This window comes from Sus scrofa, chromosome 12 (assembly GCF_000003025.6).
Source record: "Sus scrofa isolate TJ Tabasco breed Duroc chromosome 12, Sscrofa11.1, whole genome shotgun sequence".
Lineage (NCBI taxonomy): Eukaryota > Metazoa > Chordata > Mammalia > Artiodactyla > Suidae > Sus > Sus scrofa.
The window spans coordinates 35,611,371-35,634,136 of NC_010454.4; the positions used below are offsets into that span (position 1 = coordinate 35,611,371).

The window sequence follows — 22,766 nt, forward strand, 5'->3', positions numbered from 1 at the left end:
CTGTGTTTGTTTGTTTCTTTAATAAACATTTTTAAGCGCGATTACAGGCGAGGCCACGTGCTTAGGTGTTCCAGGCCCCTGCGTGTCTCGGGTAGGCAGGATCTCCTCCTGAATCCCAGGCCTGTAACCAGCGCTAAAATAGGAGATGACATCATGCAGAAGCCAGTTGGTCCACTGACTTCAAGAGTGGGGGCAGCCAGTCTCTTGGTAGAAGGGAAGGGCTGTTTGGAGTCCTTATTCCCAGTTCTTTCAGCTAAGATCGGGGTGAGCAAAACTTTTTCTGTAAAGGCCAGCTAGTAAATAGTTAAGCTTTTCCTGGCCATATGGTCTCCACTCTGCAGCCACAGAGAATACCTAAGCAAATGAGCATGGCTGTGTTCCAGTAACCCTTTCTATACCAAACAGGTGAGAGGCCTTGTCTGGCCCTAGTGCATCGTTTACTGACCTCTGACTACATACACGACTGGAATGACTGTTGTGAAATGGATGTTGGAGAAATGGGTTTGTGTGGTTTTAGGAGGCATCCCACATCAGCTCCCTTTGGTAGGGATGGTGACAATGACAAGGTCTGGTGGACACCAGACAGCTCCACTGCCCAGGCCGGAGTTCAATGTCAACCATCTAGCACACATGACTTCCCACCAAAGGCTCTGTCAGGTGACCAAGCCAGATGGTGCACCGAGTTGCATGTCATCGCTTCAGCAGGAAAACAGTGTGGGGCCCTGTGGCTGACGAGTCATTGGCACCACCTTCAAAACCCTGAATTGAAGGAAGCACCTCTGTTCTAGGGCCTGGTTCTGCCACTAACCCTTCAGCATATTACTGAGTACTAGTGTCCAAGGCCCTGGGGATGCAGAAATGGACAGAACACAATTTCTTGCCCTTTAAGTAGCGTATGATCGAGTGAACTCTTGTAAGATGTAATGAAGCATAGGCTTTGAGTAGGTGATTATTTAGGATGCTGGTGGGGGTTTTACTAAGGAAACAAGAAGGGGAGTCTGTTCTGAGCAGAGGCCTAGAAACATTCTAGAAGAGATCCAGCCGAGGGAACCGCAGCTAGGAGATGGAGAGGGCAAGTGAGGGAAGCAGGAGGTCAGCAGGTGCGGGGCAGAGGGTCATATAGAGCCCAGAAGGCCCAGCGAAGGAGTTTAGACTCCATTCTGTGTGCTCTGTGCTATGGGGAGCCACTAAAAGTTTTTAAGCAAGAGAGTAATAGCATTTGGTTCAGACTGTTCTCAGCTTCTCTCTAGCTTCTACAGACTGTATATTCATGGGCTTTGTGTGACTAGTTGATATTGTATAGAGTTAATAAGCACTGATAATTAAGCCAGTGACTATAATTAATAACTAGACTCAGTCTCTTCCCTGATGATGCCTTTGGCTAAACAGCAACCAGATCAATCATTGGCAAACACCAAGCACCCATTACTCTGAGAAGAGGGCCTTTCAGAGTTCTCCAGAACCTGGGTTATCTGGTTTGCGGGGTGAGGTGCTCCCTCTCATGTGACCCTCCTGGCTTCTTGAGTTTTGCTCCCTGAGTCATCAGAAGCTGGCTGTTGCAACCCTACATGTATGAGTTTTTCTATTTAAAGGGAGAACTCAGCGTTGGTGTAATTTTGAGGTTTAGGACAGGGAAAAGTGAAGGGGGAAAAATAAGTGGCTTCTGCAAATCTTCATGTCTTTTAGGGCCTGAGAGTAATTGAAATTGGCATTGGAAAATGGAGATTCTTGGGCAGTGATTCCCAGAGCTGAGAGTTAGTGCCTCAGAATAACCTGGGATAAAAAGGCTGGTCTCCAGGTCCTGCCTCCAGAGATTTCTATTCTGTAGGTCTGAATGTGACTGCTTATCAGAGCCCATACCAGCAGAAGGAAGCAAGTCACCTAGGACCCAGATTTAAGGAGGCGCCCACTCTTAGGGTTGTACTGGTGCAGACACAGCACCTCAGAGTGAGTGCCTCTTTAAGTCTAGCTTTCTGACTGGCCTCACCTTAGTACCAACCCTACTGGGGATCTGTATTTTAAAAAAGTACCCCTGCTGTCCCCATGAAATTCTGATGGTCCTAATAACCAACATTTGAGAGACACTGCTCTAGGACACATGTTCTCAGTACCTGGAAAGTAGCTCCACGTGCTGTCCCCGCCCTCCGCTCTCTACCATCCAGCCCTTCCCACTCTCTGAAGGTCCAAAGGGTGGTCAGGGACAGTATGAAGCACTTTTTATGTGACTTAACATCTTTTGTCTTGTGACAATCAAAAGAAAGATGCATTACTGTTGTTGTCATTTTCATTATTATTTTTTCTTTTCCATTATAGTTTTATTCCAGGATATTGAATACAGTTCCCTGTGCTATACAGTCGGACTTTGTTGTGTATCTCTTTTATATAAAGTACTTTGTATCTGCTAATCCCAAACTCTTCATTTATCCCCCCACCCCTTTCCCCTTTGGTAACCTATAAGTTTGTTTTCTGTGTCTGAGAGTCTATTTCTGTTTGGTAAATAAGTTCATTTGTATCATACTTCAGATTCCACATATGGATGATGTTATGTGGTATTTGTCTTTTCTTCCTGACTTATTTCCCTTAGTAGGATAATCTTTGGATCCATCCATGTTGCTGCAAATGGCAATATTTCCTTCTTTTTTTTATGGCTGAGTAATACTCCACTATGTGTATATATGCCACGTCATCTTTATCTATTCATGGGTCAGTGGACATTTAGGTTGCTTCCAAGTCTTGGCCATCGCACATGGTGCTGCTGTGAATGTTGGGGTGCATGTATCTTTTCGAGTTAGCCTTTTATCCAGATATATGCCCAGGATTGGGATTGCTGGATCTTATGGCAACTCTCCTTTCAGTTTTTTTTGTTTGTTTGTTTTGTTTTTTGTCTTTTTGCCATTTCTTGGGCTACTCCCACGGCATATGGAGGTTCCCAGGCTAGGGGTCCAGTCGGAGCTGTAGCCACTGGCCTACGCCAGAGCCACAGCAACGCGGGATCCGAGCTGCGTCTGCAACCTACACCACAGCTCACGGCATGCCGGATCGTTAACCCACTGAGCAAGGCCAGGGATCGAACCCACAACCTCATGGTTCCTGGTCGGATTCGTTAACCACTGCGCCACGACGGGAACTCCTCCTTTCAGTTTTTTGAGGCCCCTCCATACTGTTTTCCACAATGGCTACACACAGTCCCACTAACAGTGTCGGAGGGTTCCCGTTTCTCCTATTGTTCCCATTTTCAGATGAAGAAAGGGGGGCCTAGCCAAGTTGAGCTGACCAAGAGAACCCAGCTCAAAGTGATAGAACCAGAGTTGCAATTCAGGTGTGACCCCCTAGTCTATGCCCCTAAGTGCTCTACCATAGGGCCCATATCTTGCTCTGAATTAGCAGAGGAGCTTAGCCCAGCCCTCTTGCTGGGTCCATCCCAGGCTGTCTGCCTGGCTGTGAAATCTCCAGGTAACTTCCTGTTCCTGGGGTTTAGCACTTGGACTAAACATGATACCCCAGATTTCCTTTGTGGGGGGTGTTTGTTTGCTTATTAGTGGGTTTCCTGACACATACAGCCCAGGAAAACTGGGGAGGGGGCAGTGGAAGAGCACAGGTCATCTTCACAGGCAGAAGAATGATTCTTTTTTAAGCTGTTTACTGCTTACCTCCCTTTACTCCTGAAATCAGAAAGAAGAGGAACGCTAGAGTCAGCAGGGCTCAGAAGCCATACTTAATTTGTGGTCCAACTGGGTCAGGGGGAGTGACCCTGTGCAGTGGCCTTTTTTTTCCCCAGGGACATGTGTGCCTCTGCTCACTAGAGCAGAGTTCCAGGCCGGGGGGGGGGAGGGGTGACAGCCACCCCCTCCCTGCCAGGGGAGTTAGGTCTCCTGCGAAGCACATGTCTGCTCTATTCAGTCCCTTCGTCCTGGCCCTCTGGCTGGGCTCCTGCTGGTGTTAAGTTGCCCCAAATACCCAGTCTCTTATTTCACATCCTCAGGCAAAGATCCCACAGCCAAGGTGCCCTTTCAGCTTAGCTTTCCCATCAGCCTCTCCGATAAGCTCCTAAGAGGAGGGAGGAGCGGGAGTGGGGAGGTGGGTAAAACCTGCAGCAGACCCCTTTGTCCCTTTGTCAAGGGGTACAGTGGGTCCTGCAGCTCCCCAGTTTTGTGTTTGACCGGGCAAGCCCTGGGTGGTGGCTAGCTGCCTGGCCGCAGTCCTTTATTGGCAAATGGAACTTGACTTGGCCGAGGCACAATTAATTGTACGTATGCTCAGGCTTTACGTTGGGGCGGAAATTGAAGGCTGAAAGTTTGTAAGTGTCAAGAGACAAGGAAACTCTGTGTTCAGTGTGTGGGCTGGGAGATTGCAGGGGTTCCTGAGCCAGGCTCTGTTTCTGCACAATCTGCCATGGCTGTGCCAGACTCCCTGTCCAGACCTCGCAGAGATGGTTCATTCCTCGGGCTGGACGCAAGTGAGACACGAGGGCTGCTATGAGTTGGGAGGGGGAAGAAGCCAGTGGACAAAATGTTCCCGGGCCTGGGTGGACCCAGCCACACAGCACCGACTGAGTCCCTGTGAGTAGAGATGGAACTTTTCTCCTTTCTTTCAGCCAATTCAGATCTTGAGTTGGAAATGAGTTCCTGCTGGATGCACTGGGTTTTTTTATTTTTATTTTTTGTCTTTTTAAGCTGCACCCAAGACACATGGAGGTTCGCAGGCTAGGTAGGGGTCTAGGTAGGCCACAGCAGTCCCAGATCCGAGCCATATCTGTAACGTATGCAGCTTGCGGCAATGCCCGGCTTCTTAACCCCACTGGGTGAGGCCTCCTCATGGCTACTAGTCGGGTTCATAACCCGCTGAGCCACGTTGGGAACTCCTGAACTGGTTTGTTTAAATTTACCTTTCTGAAGTGTTAGGTGCCTTAAAATAAAAATGGGAGTGACCAGGAAGTCTGCACAGTTAGCTTCTCCAGTCTCACTGTTTTGGGAAGTGAATGGGTACCCTGGACTCTCACCTCTTCTCCTCCCTTCCCCCTCACTTGCAACCAAAGGAAATATCTAGAACCTGGTTACAAGGATGATTACGTTATATGGAGTTAGTCCGGACAGTCTCTGGTAACTTTCCCAAGAAGGATTCTCCAACCGTGGCCTCCTAGGAGGTAGGTGCCAGAGTGATAGACCCAGGAACTGAGCCTCTGTGTATAAATTGGTGTCCAGAATATGTTTATTTTTTATTTTTTGCTTTTTAGGGCTGCACCTGCGGCCTGTGGAAGTTCCCAGGCTAGGGGTTGGATCAGAGCTGCCAGCCTACACCACAGCCACAGCTACACAGGATACGAACCTCATCTGCGACCTTCACCATAGCTCACAGCAATGCCAGATCCTTAAGCCGCTGAACATGGCCAGGAATCGAACCCACATCCTCATGGACCCTAGTCGGATTCGTTTCTGCTGCACTACAATGGGAACTCCCTCAATTAATGCTTTGTCAATTCCAGAATATATTTAAAATGCTATCCAGAGTATCCAGAGACTCTTTACAAATGTGTACAGAAAGGTAGCAATTAAATGTTTCTCTTGGAATAAGCCTGGCCTCTGCCTTCTCCCAGGAGCCTTTGCCTAGGGAAGATGATTAAAAATAGATCTGAGTAGCACTTCCTGCTTGGCAGATGACTGATAGCAAATGCTAGGCCTTGTGGCTGACCTTTCCTTTCTGAAATCTGCTGTGTTTTCCATGATGCTAATTGAGTCCCTCTCTAGACCTAATCAAAGAGCTGGTTGCACACACACACACACACGCTTGCTGTCCTGGCTGGGTTCAGTTCATGGAGCAACTTGAAAATGCTGGAATTTGCATGGAAACACCCACTCTGTGGTCCAACTGGCTGGTCCTTGTTTAAAAACGAATAAGTTCTGCTTTCAGATTTGCTGCCCAGTCCTGTTAAGAGTCCCACACCCTCTCCACCACCATCAACAAGGAAAGATCAGTGGGTAGGGGAGTAATAGCAATACCCTTTGTGCACAATGGACAATGCGTCCTGGCAGAGTAGGTGCTCAAGAGAGATGGGGTTTTTTTGAGATTTGGCTTCTAGGCATGGTTCTACCCCCATCAGCTGTCTTAAAAAACAGATCATACCTGAGATACTGCCTGAGGTGGTATCAAACTGTGGAAGATAAGAGTTCCCATTGTGGCTCAGCAGGTTAAGAACCCAACATGGTGTCTCTGAGGATGCGGATTTGATCCCTGGCCTTGGTCAGTGGGTTAAGGATCCTGTGTTCCCACGATCTGTGGCTTAGGTCATGGATGTGGTTCAGATCTGGAGTTGCTGTGGCTGTGGCATAGACCGGCAGCTGTAGCTCCTATTCAGCCCCTAGCCCAGGAACTTCCGTATGCCATTACATTAAAAATAATGTAAAGTTAAAAAAAAAAAAAAAAACTATGGAAGATACAAGATACGGTTTTTCTTATTAGATAGCAAACATCCAGGAACCACTGCTGACTTGCCACTGAGTTATTTCTCCCCTGGGAAAGCGATGGGCATATAGACAGGCCGTGCTGGGGCTGTGCTAAGTCCTCAGGGTCTTCTTCACCCCCACTTCCTCCCGCCTGCTAGAGTGTAAGCCCCTTGAGGGCGGAGCTGGCACCACATATTCTTGGTGCCGAGCAAGGTCTGGGACACAGCTGTTCATTAAATATTTGTTGATTAGTCATTATGGGGGTACAGGATTCCTTATGACCCTAGCTGTAGCTCTATAATCAGATGTTCAGATATCACCCACCCGACCCCTTTTTAAAATCGTAGACGGCTTTAGTGTGACAAAGCCTTTTTGCCTGGGAGATGATTTTCCAGGGCTTGTTATTTCCCAAGATGAAATGCAGCCAGGGGAGAAGGTTGAGCACCAGAATATCTGAAAGGGATTTAAGTCTCTGTCTTGAGGATGTCTCTCAGCAAGGAATTCGATCAACTGATGAGCAGAACAGACCTTTTATGCAGATAAACAGGAAGTTTAAAAACACAAGAGAGGAGGAGGTCTCGCTCTGACTCAGAAATGTTCGAGACGTGTTTAATGTGCAAGATGTCTGCTCTCTTGAGAATATGGACTCGTGGAATCTTCCCCCTTGTAAGAAATGTTACTCAACCCCCTCGTTTCACAGATGATGCAACTCCCAGGGCAGAGGATCAGGGATCTGCCGAAGGACGTCATGCTGGTTGGAGGCAGATGATCTAGTCTTGCCCAGCAGGAGTGGGTAGGCTGGTTCTTCTGACCCAGTCGCGTTCTGTTTCTAGAGGGAATACTGAGAATCACCCGTGCCCAGTTTTTGCACTTTGGCAAATGCTCAAACATTTGTATGCTCAAGTCTCTTTCATAAGAGCTCTTTGGCGGTGATTTCGTCAAGCCCCACCATGACCATTTTAAATAAAATTATCTTTTCCTTCATAGCTATTTCATATACCTCTACTCCCGAACCCAGTCCCTGGGGGTATGTGAATACAGAGGTTAAATGTAGATATGTGCTAATACGATCACAGGAGGAAAGTCTGATGTTGGGCATCTGCCACAGTGGAGAAGAGCACTGATCGGCCTACTTCAGTTCGTATGTACAACCTGAAGCCTGACTGTTTAAGTAAGGCCTTGTGTTTGACTAGCATTTCCAGGAGAGGAAAGCATTGAGAGTGTTCAGGGAACACCAGTATGAACTGAAAAATCAGGTTAAGGAGTTCCTGTTGTGGCTCAGTGGAAGTGAATCTGACTAGCATCCATGAGGATGCAGGTTCAAGCCCTGGCCTCAATCAGTGGGTTGAGGATCGGGGGTTGCCGTGAACTGTGGTATAGGTCGAAGACGTGGCTTGGATCTGGCATTGCTGTGGCTGTGGCGTAGGCTAATGGCTACAGACAGCTCAGATTCCACCCCTAGCCTGGGAACCTCCATAGGCCGTGGGTTAGCTCAACAGGTTAAGGCTCTGGTCTTGTCACTGCTGTGGCTCAGGTTGCATCCTTGGCCCCAGGACTTGTGCATGTGGTGAGCCTGGCGGAAAAAATGAACAAAGACAAACACACACACAAAGACAGGAGATCCCACTGTGGCGCAGTGTGTTAAGAATATGACTGCAGCATCCGAGTTCTATCCCCGGCCGCGCACAGTGGGTTAAAGGCATTACTGTAGCTGCAGGGTTGGTCGGAGCTGTGACTTGATTCAGTCCCTGGCTTGTGAACTTCCATGTGCCACAGGTGCAGCCAAAGGAAAAAAAAAAAAAAAAAAAAAAAACAGTGGTAGCCTCTGTCAGGGAAAAACCATGTCACAGAAGAAATTCGAGGAAGCTGTTGGAAGGAAGGAAGGGTGCTGCTGCTGCTTCTTGAGGGCACTTTACTTCTGTTTGGCAAAGGAGGAACTCGAGACCAGAGAGGTGACTGGATCCAAGAGCACACAGGAGAGAAAGTGCCAGAACTGGAATTTGTGTCTAGTTCAGCTGTTAAAGTGGGAGAAGTTAAGGCCGTAGAAGGAAACCTTGATGTGGGCAAGATAATAACTGTAAAGCTGTAACTTGGAGTGTTATTTGACATCAAAGGATATAAAAATGAAGGATTCAGGAAGCTCTCAGGAGACGGAGGTCAGCTCATAGAAGGAATTTTGGTGCTGTCGAAGCAGCTGGCAGTAGAATGGGCTTCCTTAGGAGGTAGGGAGTTCCTACCCCTGAAAGTATTTAAGCAGAGGTTCGATAGAAATGAGCTATGCATCAAGTGAGTGGTTGACCTTGGGGCTCCTAAAATTCTAGAGCTCTATGAAATTACAACTGGATAAAGTCATATGTATATTTTGCTTTGAGATCTTCCGCTGTACCCAGACTGCAATCCAAGGCATGAGATTCCCGGAGGCTGCAATTAGCTAAGTGTTTCTTTCTGAAAACTCCCCAAAGCATTCTTAGGGGATCTCTGCTCATTCTTTGCCATGAAGTCCAGGTGCCAAAAAGAGAAGGGATTTTAAAGGACTTCTTGGCTTTTAATAATGTTTTTCCTCCACGGGTTGTCAAATGAGAATCATTCATTCAGTAGTCAGCTGGCAAGGCTGTGTTCAGGCTAGGCTGCAGGGAACATTCTCTTGATGGGCCTCAGTCAGCCTGAAGCATGGCAGGTGTACAAATTTGATGGTTATCCATTCAGGAGGGAGTGAGCTCTGGTGAAGTGATTCGCCCTAACACAACTCACAGGAAGCTAATTGGTAGACCAGAATTCTAATTCATTAATTTACAGTGGAACACATAATCCCCAAAGCTGGTACTGTGTGTTATCTTCCTTGAAGGGAAACTCACTTGAGCGAGAGGATTAAATCGGGGCAGTTGCTAATTAGTAAATATGGAATCAGAGCAGAGGAAGGTGAATAGCCACAGAGACTGTTAGCAGTTCTGATGGCTTGATCCTTCTCTCTTCAAAGAGACAGATTTTCCAAATGAACACATTCTAGAAAATTCTTGGGACCTATAGGTTTAAATTCTGACCTTGACTGACAAGCTTTGTGAAACTGGGTAAGGCACGCGAACAGCTCTGGCTCTCAATTCCTCCTCTGCTGTCGTGGAGGTTAATCAGTTAATCTATGTGAAAGTGCTTTGTGCATTCGGTAGGTATTAGTCTAATTCTCTTGAGCTCCTTTCTTTTAGAAGTCACCTGGATCACACCCTTGTCATTCCCGTGTTCATTCTTTTTTAAAATTCATTCATTCATTTTTGCTTTTTAGGGCCACACCTGCATCATATGCAAGTTCCCAGGCTAGGGGTAGAATCAGAGCTGTAGCGCTGGCCTGCATCACAGCTCATGGCAATGCCAGATCCTTAACCCACTGAGCGAGGCCAGGGATTGAACCCGGATCCTCATGGAGACTAGTCAGATTCGTTTGCTGCGCCACAATGGGAACTCCCCATCTTCATTCTTCCCTAGGTTTTGGAGCCACACTGCCCGGGTCTCTGCCATGTATTGGTATTTGATCCTGGGCATCTCCTAACCTCTCTTTGCCTTGCTTTCTTCATCTGTAAAATGGGAACAATGAAAGTACCTGACTCAGGTAATTTTGGGTGTTTTTTTTTTTTAATTTCATTTTATTGTTTTATTTTTGGGGCGCACCCACAGCATGTGTAAGTTCACAGGCTAGGGGTTGAATTGGAGCTGCAGCTGCTGGCCTACACCACAGCCACAGCAACCCAGGATCGAAGCCTCATCTTTGACCTACACCACAGCTCACAGCAATGCCAGATCCTTAACCCACTGAGCAAGGCCAGGGATCGAACCCACATTCTCATGGAGCCATAATGGGAACTCCTCAGGTAATTGTTGAGGGTTGAATTACTTGATTTATGTAATCCTATCTGGCATGTAGTAAGCAGTATGTGAATGTGAGCTGTGACTGTTATTTCGTAGTAATTTCCCATTTTAGTGACCCACCTCAATCTCATCTGTAAATTGTCTCCAATTCACCAGAGTGATTGATTGTTAGAAAATATTTAAAAGCAGCCCCTGGAGAGTTCCCTGGTGGTCTAGTGGTTAGGACTCAGCGCTTTCACGTCTGTAGCCTGGGTTCAGTCCCTGGTCTGGGAACTGAGCTCCCACAGCAAGTCACTGCACACTGTAGCCAAAAATAAAGAAATAGATTAAAAATTTTTAAAAGCAATCCCCTGCATAGTAAGTGGCTTCAGTCTTGGAGAGAAGCTCTTTTTTTGGCCTTTGTGCCTGGATTGGTTACAGAGGAAGACTTGCCTTGAGAGTCTGTAGGTTTTGTCCATTCACTTCCCAGAAATCCTTTGTAGTTTAAGGACATTTTCATTTGCCAATACTCAGTTGGCTTTGGGAACAGACATGTAGATTGAAACATAAAAACAGGAAATCGATTGTATTCTTTCTAGGCATATTAACTCATGTTGTCTTTTTAAGTTCAGCAGCTCATAGTGAATTGTTTTCAAAAGCCTGATAGTTTTCAAAAGTTTCACACACATGATTTCATATAATCCCATAAAAACATTTTTTTAAAATCCCCAACCCTGGAATTCCCATTATGACTCACCTATGGCAAAGCCGATCAGTATCCATGAGGACATGGGTTCGATCCCTGGCCTTGCCCAATGGGTTAAGAATCCGGTGTTGCTATGGCTGTGGCATGGGCTGGCAGCTGTAGCTCTAATCCAACCCCTAGCTCGGGAATTTCCATATGCCATGGATGTGACCCTAAAAAGCAAAACAAAAAAACCCAACCCCTAGATTGCCCCTCCCCTCTCCACACTGTTTTTCTAAATCTGTGAGTTTGCTTCTTTTTTGTTTAATTCACTAGTTTATTGTGTTTTTAGTTCCACGTGTAAGTGATAGCATGTAGTATTTGTCTTTATCTAACTTACTTTACTTAGCATCATGCCCCCTCATGTTGCTGCAAATGGCAAAATTTCATTCTTTTTTATGGCTAATATATATACCACGTCTTTTTTTTTTTTTTTTTTCCTCTTCTCTGTTTCTCTCTCTCTCTTTTTTTTTCCCTGGCCACCCCACAGCTTATGGAGTTTTCAGGCCAGGGATCACATACAAGCCACAGTTGGGACCTACACCACAACTTTGATCCTTTAATCCAGTGTGCCAGGCCGGGGCTCAAACCTGCATCCTGGTGCTGCAGAGACATGGCTGATCCTCTTGCACCACAGCGGGAGCTCCTATACTACATCTTTTTTATCCATTCATCTGTTGATGGACATTTAGGTTGCTTCCATACCTTGGCAATTGTAAACAATGCTGCTGTGAATATTGGGGTGTATGTATCTTTTTGAATTAAGAGTTTGGGGGTGGGGTTGGATCAGTACCCCAGGGTGGAAGGACCAGATGATTTTGGAGAGAAATTTGAGCTCCATTATTTCAGCCTCCTAAAAGTTTTATAATCATCTTCATAGGGCCCAGCTGTTCACAACTGGCTGCCATTACATCCTGGATCCACCTTTTCACTCTCTCTCTCAGAAGCCAGTCCCCCTGAGCAGACAGATCAGGCTTTCTTCTGGAAAGGATGAGGCTCGTCTGGTTATGGGGATCCCCTGTGCATGTTTTCCAGGCCTTCTCTGTGGTGAGCTAGGAGGAAGTACTGGTTGTGGGCATCTGCTGAATTTGAAAAGTCTGATCATTAAGTGACTTAGATCCTAGAATCTCCCCATTTCAGCAATAAAATGTGGCACCCGGGCCCCACATCACCTTTTTTTTTTTTTTTTTTTTTACCATTCAGTTCCTTGCATCATTTGCATCATGTATGCTCCCATGCCCTTGGAATTTTATGACTCCATGCAGCAGATATTTCCTCCTTTAGAGCCAGTCCCTTCCCTGCCCCTCCCTCCATCTGTTTTGAGAATGTGAGGGCGAATCGAGAGCTACCAAAGCTCAAAGCCAGTGGAGGAGGGCTGGAGGTGGCCATGCTTCCAGCCCTGGGCAGCACGCTGGCTTTTTACCCCATCTCAAAGTTTCTAGACAGATATGTGAAAACTCTGCCTACACCATAAACACATACAGAGGTCTTTGTTCTTTCGTATTTGTTCTTTCCTGGTCTTTCCGGGTGACCTGTGTCCTACTGTGGAAATCATACAGAGTCAGGAAATTCTTCCCTTATAATTAACCCAAGTCACTCTCCTTTCCATCTAAGCCCATTTCCTCTTGTTATTGCAGAGACGATGGAAGAAATCCCCTTTAATCTTCTTTCCTCTTGGCCAACTGTTCAGTTTCTTTAGGTTGCACTTGGCTTCTCATTGTGGAAGGTTTCATCATCCTTTAGTATCATTCTTCCCATATCCTTCTTCAAGGGTGAAACCCAAACAAGATCCAGTATTATTTTGCTTGGGTTTTAAGCTCTTTGACATGGAGCCTGGGGTTTACTTGGACCCTGAATAGCTAACTCCACCAGACCAACCGTGGATGCAGAAAGGCATGAGAAAGGAAAAAGGACTGACCTGACCTTCCCCAGCAGGATGTTGAGATGGGGTGTTTAGCCAACACCCCAAGGGCGGGGGTTTTACTAATCCTTTGTTTCTCTATCTAAGACTTTTGTTACCTTCTCACTGAGATGGTACCTGGTATATTACCTTGAGCAAACCTAGAGAGACAGGCAGACTGTCTGTCATCTCTCTGTGTACCTTTTGTACTTTGATGTTTATGAAGTACTTTCTTTCATACACAGTATCTCATTTAATTCTCATATGCATGTGGTGTGACTGTGAATACTATTTTGTTGTGCCCATTTTCCAGAATAGAAACTGAGTTACAGAGAAGTTACTTGACTTGACCAAGTTAGTAACATAGCGAGTATATGGCCACGTCAGGAGTCACTCTGGCAGTCCATCTCTTTGAAGCCCACAGGCCTGTGGATGGTAGGTTGGAAGCAAGCACCAAGCGCTTTAATAAGACTCATAGAATATTATTCTAAATGCAAGGATCATGGGGAGCTTCAGTCCCATCCCATTTTGCTTTTTTGGTTTGGTTTGGTTTTTTGCTTTTTAGGGCCGTACCCACAGCATATGGAGGTTCCCAGGCTAGGGGTCAAATCAAAGCTACAGCTCACAGCAATGCCGGATCCCAGACCCATTGAGTGGGCCAGGGATTGAACCTGTGTCCTCATGGATGCTAGTTGGATTCATTTCTGCTGTGCCACAACAGGAACTCCCCATCCCTACATTTTGAAGAACCAAATAGATTAGAGTCAGCCTTTCATCTCTTTTCTCCAGGCTCCTGAAAAGGCCAAAGAGGAGAGATAGGGGACTTTTTTTTACTCTGCACTTCATTTACTTTGTTTTACTTCTTGTTCTCAACAAGGTATGAAGAAGGCATGGTTTTCATCTACAGATGTAAAAGATGTGGAAGCTGAAAGCGGCTAAATAAATTCGCCCACAGTCAAGTAGCTATTAAGTTGTAAAACCAGGATTTTATCCTGAATTTCTGAGCCATGACTAGATCTTCTTATCATGCACAGACATGCCAGGGCTCATGCAGCCCCCAGATGTTACAGCCGAGTAGTCGGGTGGGCATCTGCTTCCGTCATGTCCATGCTCCTTCCGGGGCACCTACTCCACTGATAACGGTTGACCTTCCCAGAGCCAGGAGTGTGAGAGGCTCTGCCTCCGGCGGGGAGGACGTCAGGCCTGAGTCTCTTCAAGTGAAGGAGGAGCCCACATGTTTGATCTGTTGCCACCTCCCCCACAAGTATTCATCTTTCAGTGGTCCTCCTACTTTTAGAAGGAATTGCCGCCTTCCAGACTTTCAAAGGGGCCAGAAATGAGTGGTTTTGGCTACTAAACAGGAAACTCAAAGCCCTTTCCGTTCCTTTGAGCTGACTGGAAGGGTTGGGCCTGGAACCGTTACTTTCCTTTAAAGGACAGAAGAAAAGTTTTGTGTAGTTTTTAAAAAACAAAACCAAACCAAAAAAAACCCTTTCCTGGAGTCCTGAACACCAGGCCTGGTTGATACACAACATGGAAAAGAGTCGCCCTGTTGCCTGGCAGTAATAACAGCAAACAAATGCGTCTGACAGTCTGTTTGGGATCTCCTGGTCTGAAATTCTGTTTGCTTCATTCTAATTGCTTCCTTCACTTCCTCTTAGTCTCCCCACCTTCGGTACCACCCTCACTCAAGGGAGCGCCAGACTGTGCCCGGTTGTGCCAGGCTGGGCTGCGCCCCACAGGATACAGCGACCCAGCCGGGCTATTCTCGTCTGTGTGTCTCTTTGCAAGATGCCTGTTGTTCTCGGGGAATGTTTTTCTCATCATAAATGTTGGCTTGGCCGGGGCCCAGTGTGGAAGCCAGGGTGAAAGAGCTTCCAGAGTTCTGCCCCAGAGATTCAGCTGATCCTGAGTGCCAGGCGGAAGAAACAGGTTCACAGATACTGTCGCTAGGTGGGTACCTTGAGCAGGTACAGCCATGAAAAACAGCCTTCATGGGGTTCGGCACCCTTTGCAGAGTGTGGGCTTCTGCCAGCACACTCTTGTCGAACAGGCCTGGAGGAACTGTGGTGGCCTTGCAAGGCACCTCGGGGCCTGGCTGGCATTTCTCTTCTCTGCCATGTGCCCTCCCCCACCCTACTATCTAGGAATTCTAATCTGTGCCAGGCCAGAGAAAGGCCCTGCCACCAAACCAGATTGGACCCCCACCCACCCACCCCCCGCAGAGCGGTGACTTCTAAACATTTAAAGTCACATACCCCTACCAGTGAAAGGTTAGAGCTTATATTCTTAATATGGCTGTTTATTAATAAATGATGTACATAAGTTGCTATGTAATATGTCCATTATGAACATATATTTAAAAAATTTTTTTTCTGTAGTTACGGTTGTGGTGCAGCAGAAACAATCCGACTAGGAACCATGAGGTTGTGGGTTTGATCCCTGGCCTCACTCAGTGGGTTAAGAATCTGGCATTGCCATAAGCTGTGGTGTAGGTCGCGGACACGGCTCAGATCTGATGTTGCTGTGGCTGTGGCTGTGGCTGGAAGTTGTAGCTCCAGTTGGACCCCTAGCCTGAGAACCTCCATATGCCACAGGTGTGGCCCTAAAAAGAAAAAAAAAATTTATTTTTCTTTTGGCGGTGGCATGTAGTCACTTGATGTGGGATCTCAGGTCCCAGACGAGGGATTGAACCTGCAGCAGCACTGAATCCTAATCACTAGACTACCAGGGAACTCCCTAAAAAAAATAATAGTTTTTTGGTCTGCACTCATGGCATAAAGAGGTTCCTGAGCCAGGGGTCAAACTTGTGCCACAGCAGTGGCCTGAGACTGCAGTAACAACTGCCAGATCCTGAAAATCCACTGCACCACAAGGGAAATTCAAACTCCCTGAAAATGTTTAATAATTTATGCAATGTTTAAAAACGGAAGAAAAATTATAAATTTGTTTTAAACCTCTCTTTAAAAAAAAAAAAAAACTTGGTTTATCACTTTCCGATTCAGAAATTCAGAGGCATGTCTTAAGGAGAATGTGCTTTAGTACTTCATTAAACAGTTGCCCTTGGCAGAGCTTTCTTGCCTGCCCACTTGGATTTCTCACAACCGTCCTATCCTAATAAATCTGTTTCTTGCCTAATAAAATAAAATAAATAAAATAAACAGTCGCCCTTGCTGAAAACATCCTTACATAGAAAGACAGATATTTATTTATTTATTTATTATTTTGCTTTTTGGTGCCGTACCCACAGCTTTTAGAGATTCCCAGGCTAGGGGTCTGATTAGAGCTACAGCTGCTGGCCACAACCACAGCAACTCCAGATCTGAGCTGCATCTGCAGTCTACACCACAGCCACAGCAACGCCAGATCCTTAACCCACTGAGCGAGGCCAGGAATTGAACCCACAACCTCATGGTTCCTAGTCAGATTTGTTTCCTCTGTACCATGACGGAAGCTCCTCTAAAGGCAGATTTGAATGGAACATTTGCACCCTTGATCCCCATTTTCCAGCCTACCCGCCATTTATACAGAAGTTTTTGCTTAACTTGCAGTTGTTCTTGCAAACTTTACCAGAAAAGTGTCTTTTAACAAGACCTCAAACCCCTCTGAAATTTGTTTGGAATACTTTCAAATAGATCAAAAGCTTTTTAACAATTCTTTTGTCTTTTTAGGGCTGCACCCATGGCATATGGAGGTTCCCAGGCTAGGGGTCTAATCAGAGCTGTTGCTACTGGTCTACACCACAGCCACAGCAATGCCAGATCTGAGCCCGTCTGAGACCTACACCGCAGCTCACGGCAACACCAGATCCTTAACCCACTGAGCAAGGCCAGGGATCGAACCCGCAACCTCATGGTTCCTAGTAGGATTTGTTTCCACTGGGCCACGGTGAGAACTCCAACAATTCTTAATTGTACAAATATAGGAGTACAGTGTACAGATAAAAGAGATTTTAGAGGTTGCTCTTTTTAAATTTTTTGTTGGATTTCATCAACAAAGATAAATTTTACTGTATGTAAAAATTAAAATAAAAAAATCCAGTGATTCTTGACAAGTGCGTCGATAGTCTTATGCACGGCTGAAATCTATTACCATTTTGTTGCCAGACTCTCCCCTTGCCCTTTAACCTTTGGCAACCAGTGATCGTTTTTAGCCTAAAGCATTTCAAACACATCCATGTTGTTATGTGCATTAACCATTCCTTTTATTATAAAACACTTATTATATGGATGTACCAGTTTGCTTATCCATCTACCAATTGAGAGATACTTAGGCTGTTTCCAGTTTGGATGGTTTTGAACAAAGCCATAAAAACATTTTTGTGGGAACACAGGTTTCCATTTCACTTGGGCAATCGAAACTGCCAAACTCTTAACCAAGTGTCTCTGCCATTTTGCAGGGTCTGAGTTCCAGTTGCTGCACAGTCTTTTTTTTTTTTTAGGGCCACACCTGTGGTATATGGACGTTCCCAGGCTAGGGATTGAATCAAAACTGCAGCTGCCAGCTATAGCCATGGCCACAGCCATAGCAATGCGGGATCTGAGCCGCATCTGTGATCTACACCACAGCTCACAGCAACACCTGATCCTTAACCATTGAGCAAGGCCAGGGATTGAACCTGCATCCTCATGGATACTATGCACTTGTCTAGTTCACTGAGACACAACTGGAAATCTGCTACACATTCTTGACAGCACGTAGTTTTGTCAGTCACAATAAATAAATAAATAAATAAATAAATTCAGAGTTCCTGCTGTGGCACAGTGGGTTAGGAATCCAACTGTAGCAGCTTGGGTTGCTGTGGAGGCATGAGTTCAATCCCAGCCTGATGCAGGGGGTTAAAGGATCCTGTGTTGCTGCAGTGGTGTAGGTCACAGCTGAAGCTCAGATTTGATCCCTGGCCCGGAAACTCCATATACCGTGGATGTGGCCATAAAAAATTTTTTTTGACCGTTCTGATAGGTGTGTAGTGGTGTAGTGAGTGATACCTGTTTTTAATTTACATTCCCCTAATGAATAGTGATGTTGCATCTTTTCGTGTGCTTATTTTCCATCTGTTTCTCTTTGGTGAAGTCTGTTCAGATCTTTTGACCATTTTAAAAATTGTGTTTCTTATTTTATTACTGAATTTTGAGAGTTCGTTATAGGTTTTATTTTTTATTTTTATTTATTTATTTTTTATTATTTTGTCTTTTTGCTGTTTCTTGGGCCGCTCCCGTGGCATATTGGAGGTTCCCAGGCTGGGGGTCTAATCGGAGCTGTAGCCACCAGCCTACACCAGGGCCACAGCAACGCAGGATCCGAGCCGCGTCTGCAGCCTACCCCACAGCTCACGGCAACGCCGGATCCTTGACTCACTAAGCAAGGCCAGGGATCGAACCCGCAACCTTATGGTTCCTAGTCAGATTTGTTAACCACGGAGCCACAACGGGAACTCCCCGTTATATGTTTTAGATACAAGTTCTTTGTTACATAACTGGTTTGTGGATATTTTTTTTCCAGACTGTAGTTTATCTTTTCATTCTCTGAAAAGTGTTTTTCAGAGCAGAAGTTTAAAATTTTGATAATTCAATTTATCCCTTTTTAAAAATAAATTGTATTAAATTGTAGTAACTAAGAAATCTTTTATTTTCTGTTTTTTGTCTTTTTAGGGCCGCTCCCACAGCATAAGGGGGTTCCCAGGCTAGAGGTTGAATCAGAGCCATAGCTACTGTCCTACACCACAGCCACAGCAATCCCAGATCTGAGCTGCATCTGCAACCTACACCACAGCTCACAGCAATGCCGGATACTTAACCCACTGAGCAAGGCTGGGGATTGAACCTGCGTCCTCATGGATAGTCAGCTTCGTTTCCACTGAGCCATGTCGGGAACTCCTAAGAAATCTTTTCTAACACAAAGTTACAAAGATTTTCTTCTGCATTTTCTTCTAAATGTCATCCATTTTGGATTAATTTTTATATCTGCATACCAACTTTAAATTAAGAGCTCACATAAACTGAAAATACTGCTAAATACCAGTTTTTGCCATAGCGCAAGTTCTGCTTCCATTCCCTGTTACAATGCTGCCTTTACTTTGAAGGGACAGATTTAGTGTGTTTATTTTTTGGAAAATATTGTGAAGTCAATATTTTTTTTTGTCAGCTCTTTTTTACCACAAAGGCCAGAGAGTTTGGAGTGCTCATCTTTTTTTTTACATTTTTAAAGTACGTTGATGTAAATGAATCTTTTTGGGGGAATTATATCCCATTACAAAAAATTGCAAGGATCCTGCTGTTTAAAGATTGGGTTTTTACAATATCAGTCTCATTATTGACATTTTAAAGCACAGAAACAACAGTATTCATGATGATTTGAAAACAAAGGCGGAGGAAGAGTGCCGCTGTTACCTGCCCTACACCCTGACTCGCACACAGTGAGAGCCCCACTCTTCCTTCTAGACACCTGTACACACATGACACATTATAGTCCAGGGGAGAGATGGGTAGCACTCCATATACTATGACTGTTGGGTGAATTTTTTTTTTGTTTTTATGGCTGCCCCTATGCCGTATGGATGTTCCCAGGCTAGGGGTTGAATGGGAGCTGCAGCTGCCGGCCTACCCCTCAGCCACAGCAACATCAGATCCAAGCCACATCTGTGACCTACACTGCAGCTGTGACAATGCCAGATCCTTCACTGACTGAGCGAGGCCAGGGATCAACATCGGAGGCCACATCAGGTCCTTAACCTATTGAGCCACAATGGGAACTCCAGATCTTTTTTTTCTTTTAAGATAAACATAAATAGATAAAATTGTTAGTGTTTTTCACGGTGCCCCCTAGACTGCAATAGGATCAGTAGCGTATTAGGAGCATTGGAACATGTGTTTGATCCCCAGCCTGGCACAGTGGGTTGAGGATCTGGTGTTGCCGCAGCTACAGCTTAGGTGACAGCTGTGCCTGGGATGATCCTTAGCCCAGGTGCTCCATATGCCACAGGGCGACCAAAAATGAAAAAAAAAAGTTATTTTTAGCCTTTTTCCCCCTATCCTGGAGGAATGTCTTATGTACCTCCTGGGGGTACCACAGTCCTGAGAAGTTTCACAATGCTGCGTCTCTCCCTGCATTCCCCTTGTGTCTAGCAGATGGTAGGCAATCTGTGAGTCTTTGAGAAGTAAATGTATTTTCCCGTCTTAAACGGTGAAGTTGGATTACTTCCTGTTATCTTTTTCCAACCTGCTTTCTTCTAGAATCTGTTTTCCCATAACCAACTTCTAAGCTCTAATTTGAAGGTCTTGACAGATGGTTTTTTTGTTTGTTTGTTTTGTTTTTCCTATGGCCGCACCTGCAGCATATGGAGGTTCCCAGGCTAGGGGTCGAATCAGAGCTGTAGCCACCAGCCTACACCAGAGCCACAGCAACGTGGGATCTGAGCCGCATCTGCAACCTATACCACAGCTCATGGCAACCTATACCACAGACCACGGTTGGATCCTTAACCCACCGGGCGAGGCCAGGGATTGAACCCGCAACCTCATGGTTCCTAATCGGATTCGTTAGCCACTGAGCCATGATGGGAACTCCAACATATGTTTCTTAGAGGATGACATTCCCAATTATCCATACTGTAGGACCACGGAACTGTAAGAGAATATAATTTTGGAGCTGAAAGGGGACTTGGAGTTCTGTTAGTCCAAATCCTTTATTAAAATCCAACCAAAAAATAAATGAACTGTGGTTAAGTTCATAGACTGGAATATGATTCATTATTAAAAAGAGAATGGACTATTGATATAGGCAGTGAATCGTAAAAGAATTATGAAGCATGAAAGAAGTCAGGCAGAAATCACTACTTAATGTCTGATTTCATGTATTAAAACTTATGGAAAATATAAACTATAGTGACAGTAGACAGGGGCTGCCTGAGGATGAGGAGGGAAGGGACAGCTGGATTCAGAGGGACACGAGGAAACTTGGGTATGATAGTCCATTATCATGTTGTGGTGATGGTTTTGCAGGTATATGCAGATGCACAACTCATCAAATGGTACATTTTAAATATGCACAGTTTATTATTATATGTCTGTTAGATAGCAATAAAGCCATTAAAAAAAAAAAAAAAAGGAAATGAGGAGTTACCCTCGTGGCTTAGCAGTTAATGAATCTGACCAGCATCCATGAGGACGCAGTTTCAATCCCTGGCCTCTTCAGTGGGTTAAGGATCCAGTGTTGCCGTGTGCTGTGGTGTAGGTCGCAGATGCAGCTCAGATCCCTTGTTGCGGTGGCTGTGGCATAGGCCAGCATCTCCAGTTCTAGTCCACCCCTAGCCTGGGACCTTCCATATGCCTTGGGTGTGGCCCTAAAAATAAAAAAAAAAAAAAAAAAAAAAGGAAATTAGAGGCAGCTGACTCCTTGACAAGTTAAATCGACAATCTATCCAGTATGCTGAGAGCTCCAAAAAAGGACAGGAGGGACAGGCAGGGGGGCAAGAAAAGTCCAGTACCTGGGTGCCACTGGGTGCTCATCCTGGGGAGGTCAGAGAATGCCTTAGGAAAGAGAGGAAGCTGAGCCAAGTGCTTAGGAGGGAGAGGAAGCCGAGCCTTAGGATTGGTCAGGTGGAAGAGCCTCCCCAACTGAAGGAAGCAAAGTTGGGCAAAGTTGGTGAAATGCAAGTTCGTTCCAGGAATTGCACGTGGTTTGTCCTGACTAGAGCAAAGGACCCAGTGGAAAAGTATGGAAGAAGAGACTGCAGAGGTTGGTGGGACCAGATACTGAAGCTTTTGCTATCCTGGTGGTACTTGGGTGTCTTTGTGCTCCAAGGTTCAACTAACAGGTTGGCCAGATCTATGGTCTCTGTCCCTGGGACATCGTCTCATCCAGACACTTGGCATAGCCTTCCAGGTTCCAGGTTTCCAGGCCATGGCTTTGATTCACACTCAGTTCCAGGCTGGAGCTCTTAGGTTCCCCAGGGATGTTTCAAGACCCAAAGGAAAGAGAGCTGGTTTAGGCCAGAGAAGCAGCTGGGGACACCAGCTTGCTCCTTGGAGCTGCCCCTGGGAGCCAAGGCTTCTGGTGCATTTGTATGTTGGAGGCAGCCAGCCAGTTTGGCAATCCAGCTGACCGCAGAGGCGTTTTTACACAAGTCAAGAATTGGACCTTTTTCTCTGGCTGGCAGCACTGATCCCTAAAGTCCTGTGTTTCTGACAACAACTGTCTCCTGTGCAGTCATCTGTGTCCTGTCTGGTTCTCTCCTACCCTTTGGTCATCTGTTAACCAGTCAACTCTGGATTTCTCCAGCCACTGAGTAACAGAGGTCATGGGAGAGTCCTGTATTTGTTTGTTTATTTTTAGAATGGTCTTGAGTGCAGACTAGGATGTTTAATTCAGGGTACAGTTGTCAATCACATTAAAAATGCAGACAGCAAGGCAGGACATGGCTGGCTCATGTCAGCCAGACATTTCAGTGTAACTGGAGGACGAGAAGACGGACAGGGCCCGTGCTAATGGAAGTAGACGCATGGCAAGCTCTGGCTCCTGTTTCTCGTTCTCTGCTATCCTCCGACCACAAGAAAGAAGGCTCGTATTTAAGCTAGAAGTTAAAATGGGATTCTTGCTTAATGAGCCTTACTGTGATACAGAGATCAAGTTGCTGACACCTCAAAAGGAGCAGCCCGGTGCTGCCATTGAGGACTCTTGTCACTGTTAGAGCCGTGAGGCTCTCCAAGAAAGCAGGACCAGTGAGAAGTGTGGGTTTGGTGGTTTATATCTTCTTACCTGGGCTGGTGAAAACAGCCCAAGTGAAGTGGCTGGAGTCTGTAGCTCTGCTTATTTATTCTGCCTTCTCCTCCCGCCACGCCAACTG

At 45.8% G+C, this 22,766-nt stretch overlaps 1 protein-coding gene across 3 annotated transcripts in view; it reads left to right on the forward strand.

Annotated features, from left to right (window-relative positions):
• YPEL2 (yippee like 2) overlaps positions 1-22,766 on the forward strand; it is a 71,057-nt gene that overhangs the window by 38,223 nt on the left and 10,068 nt on the right. The gene's annotated exons all lie outside the window — the stretch shown is intronic.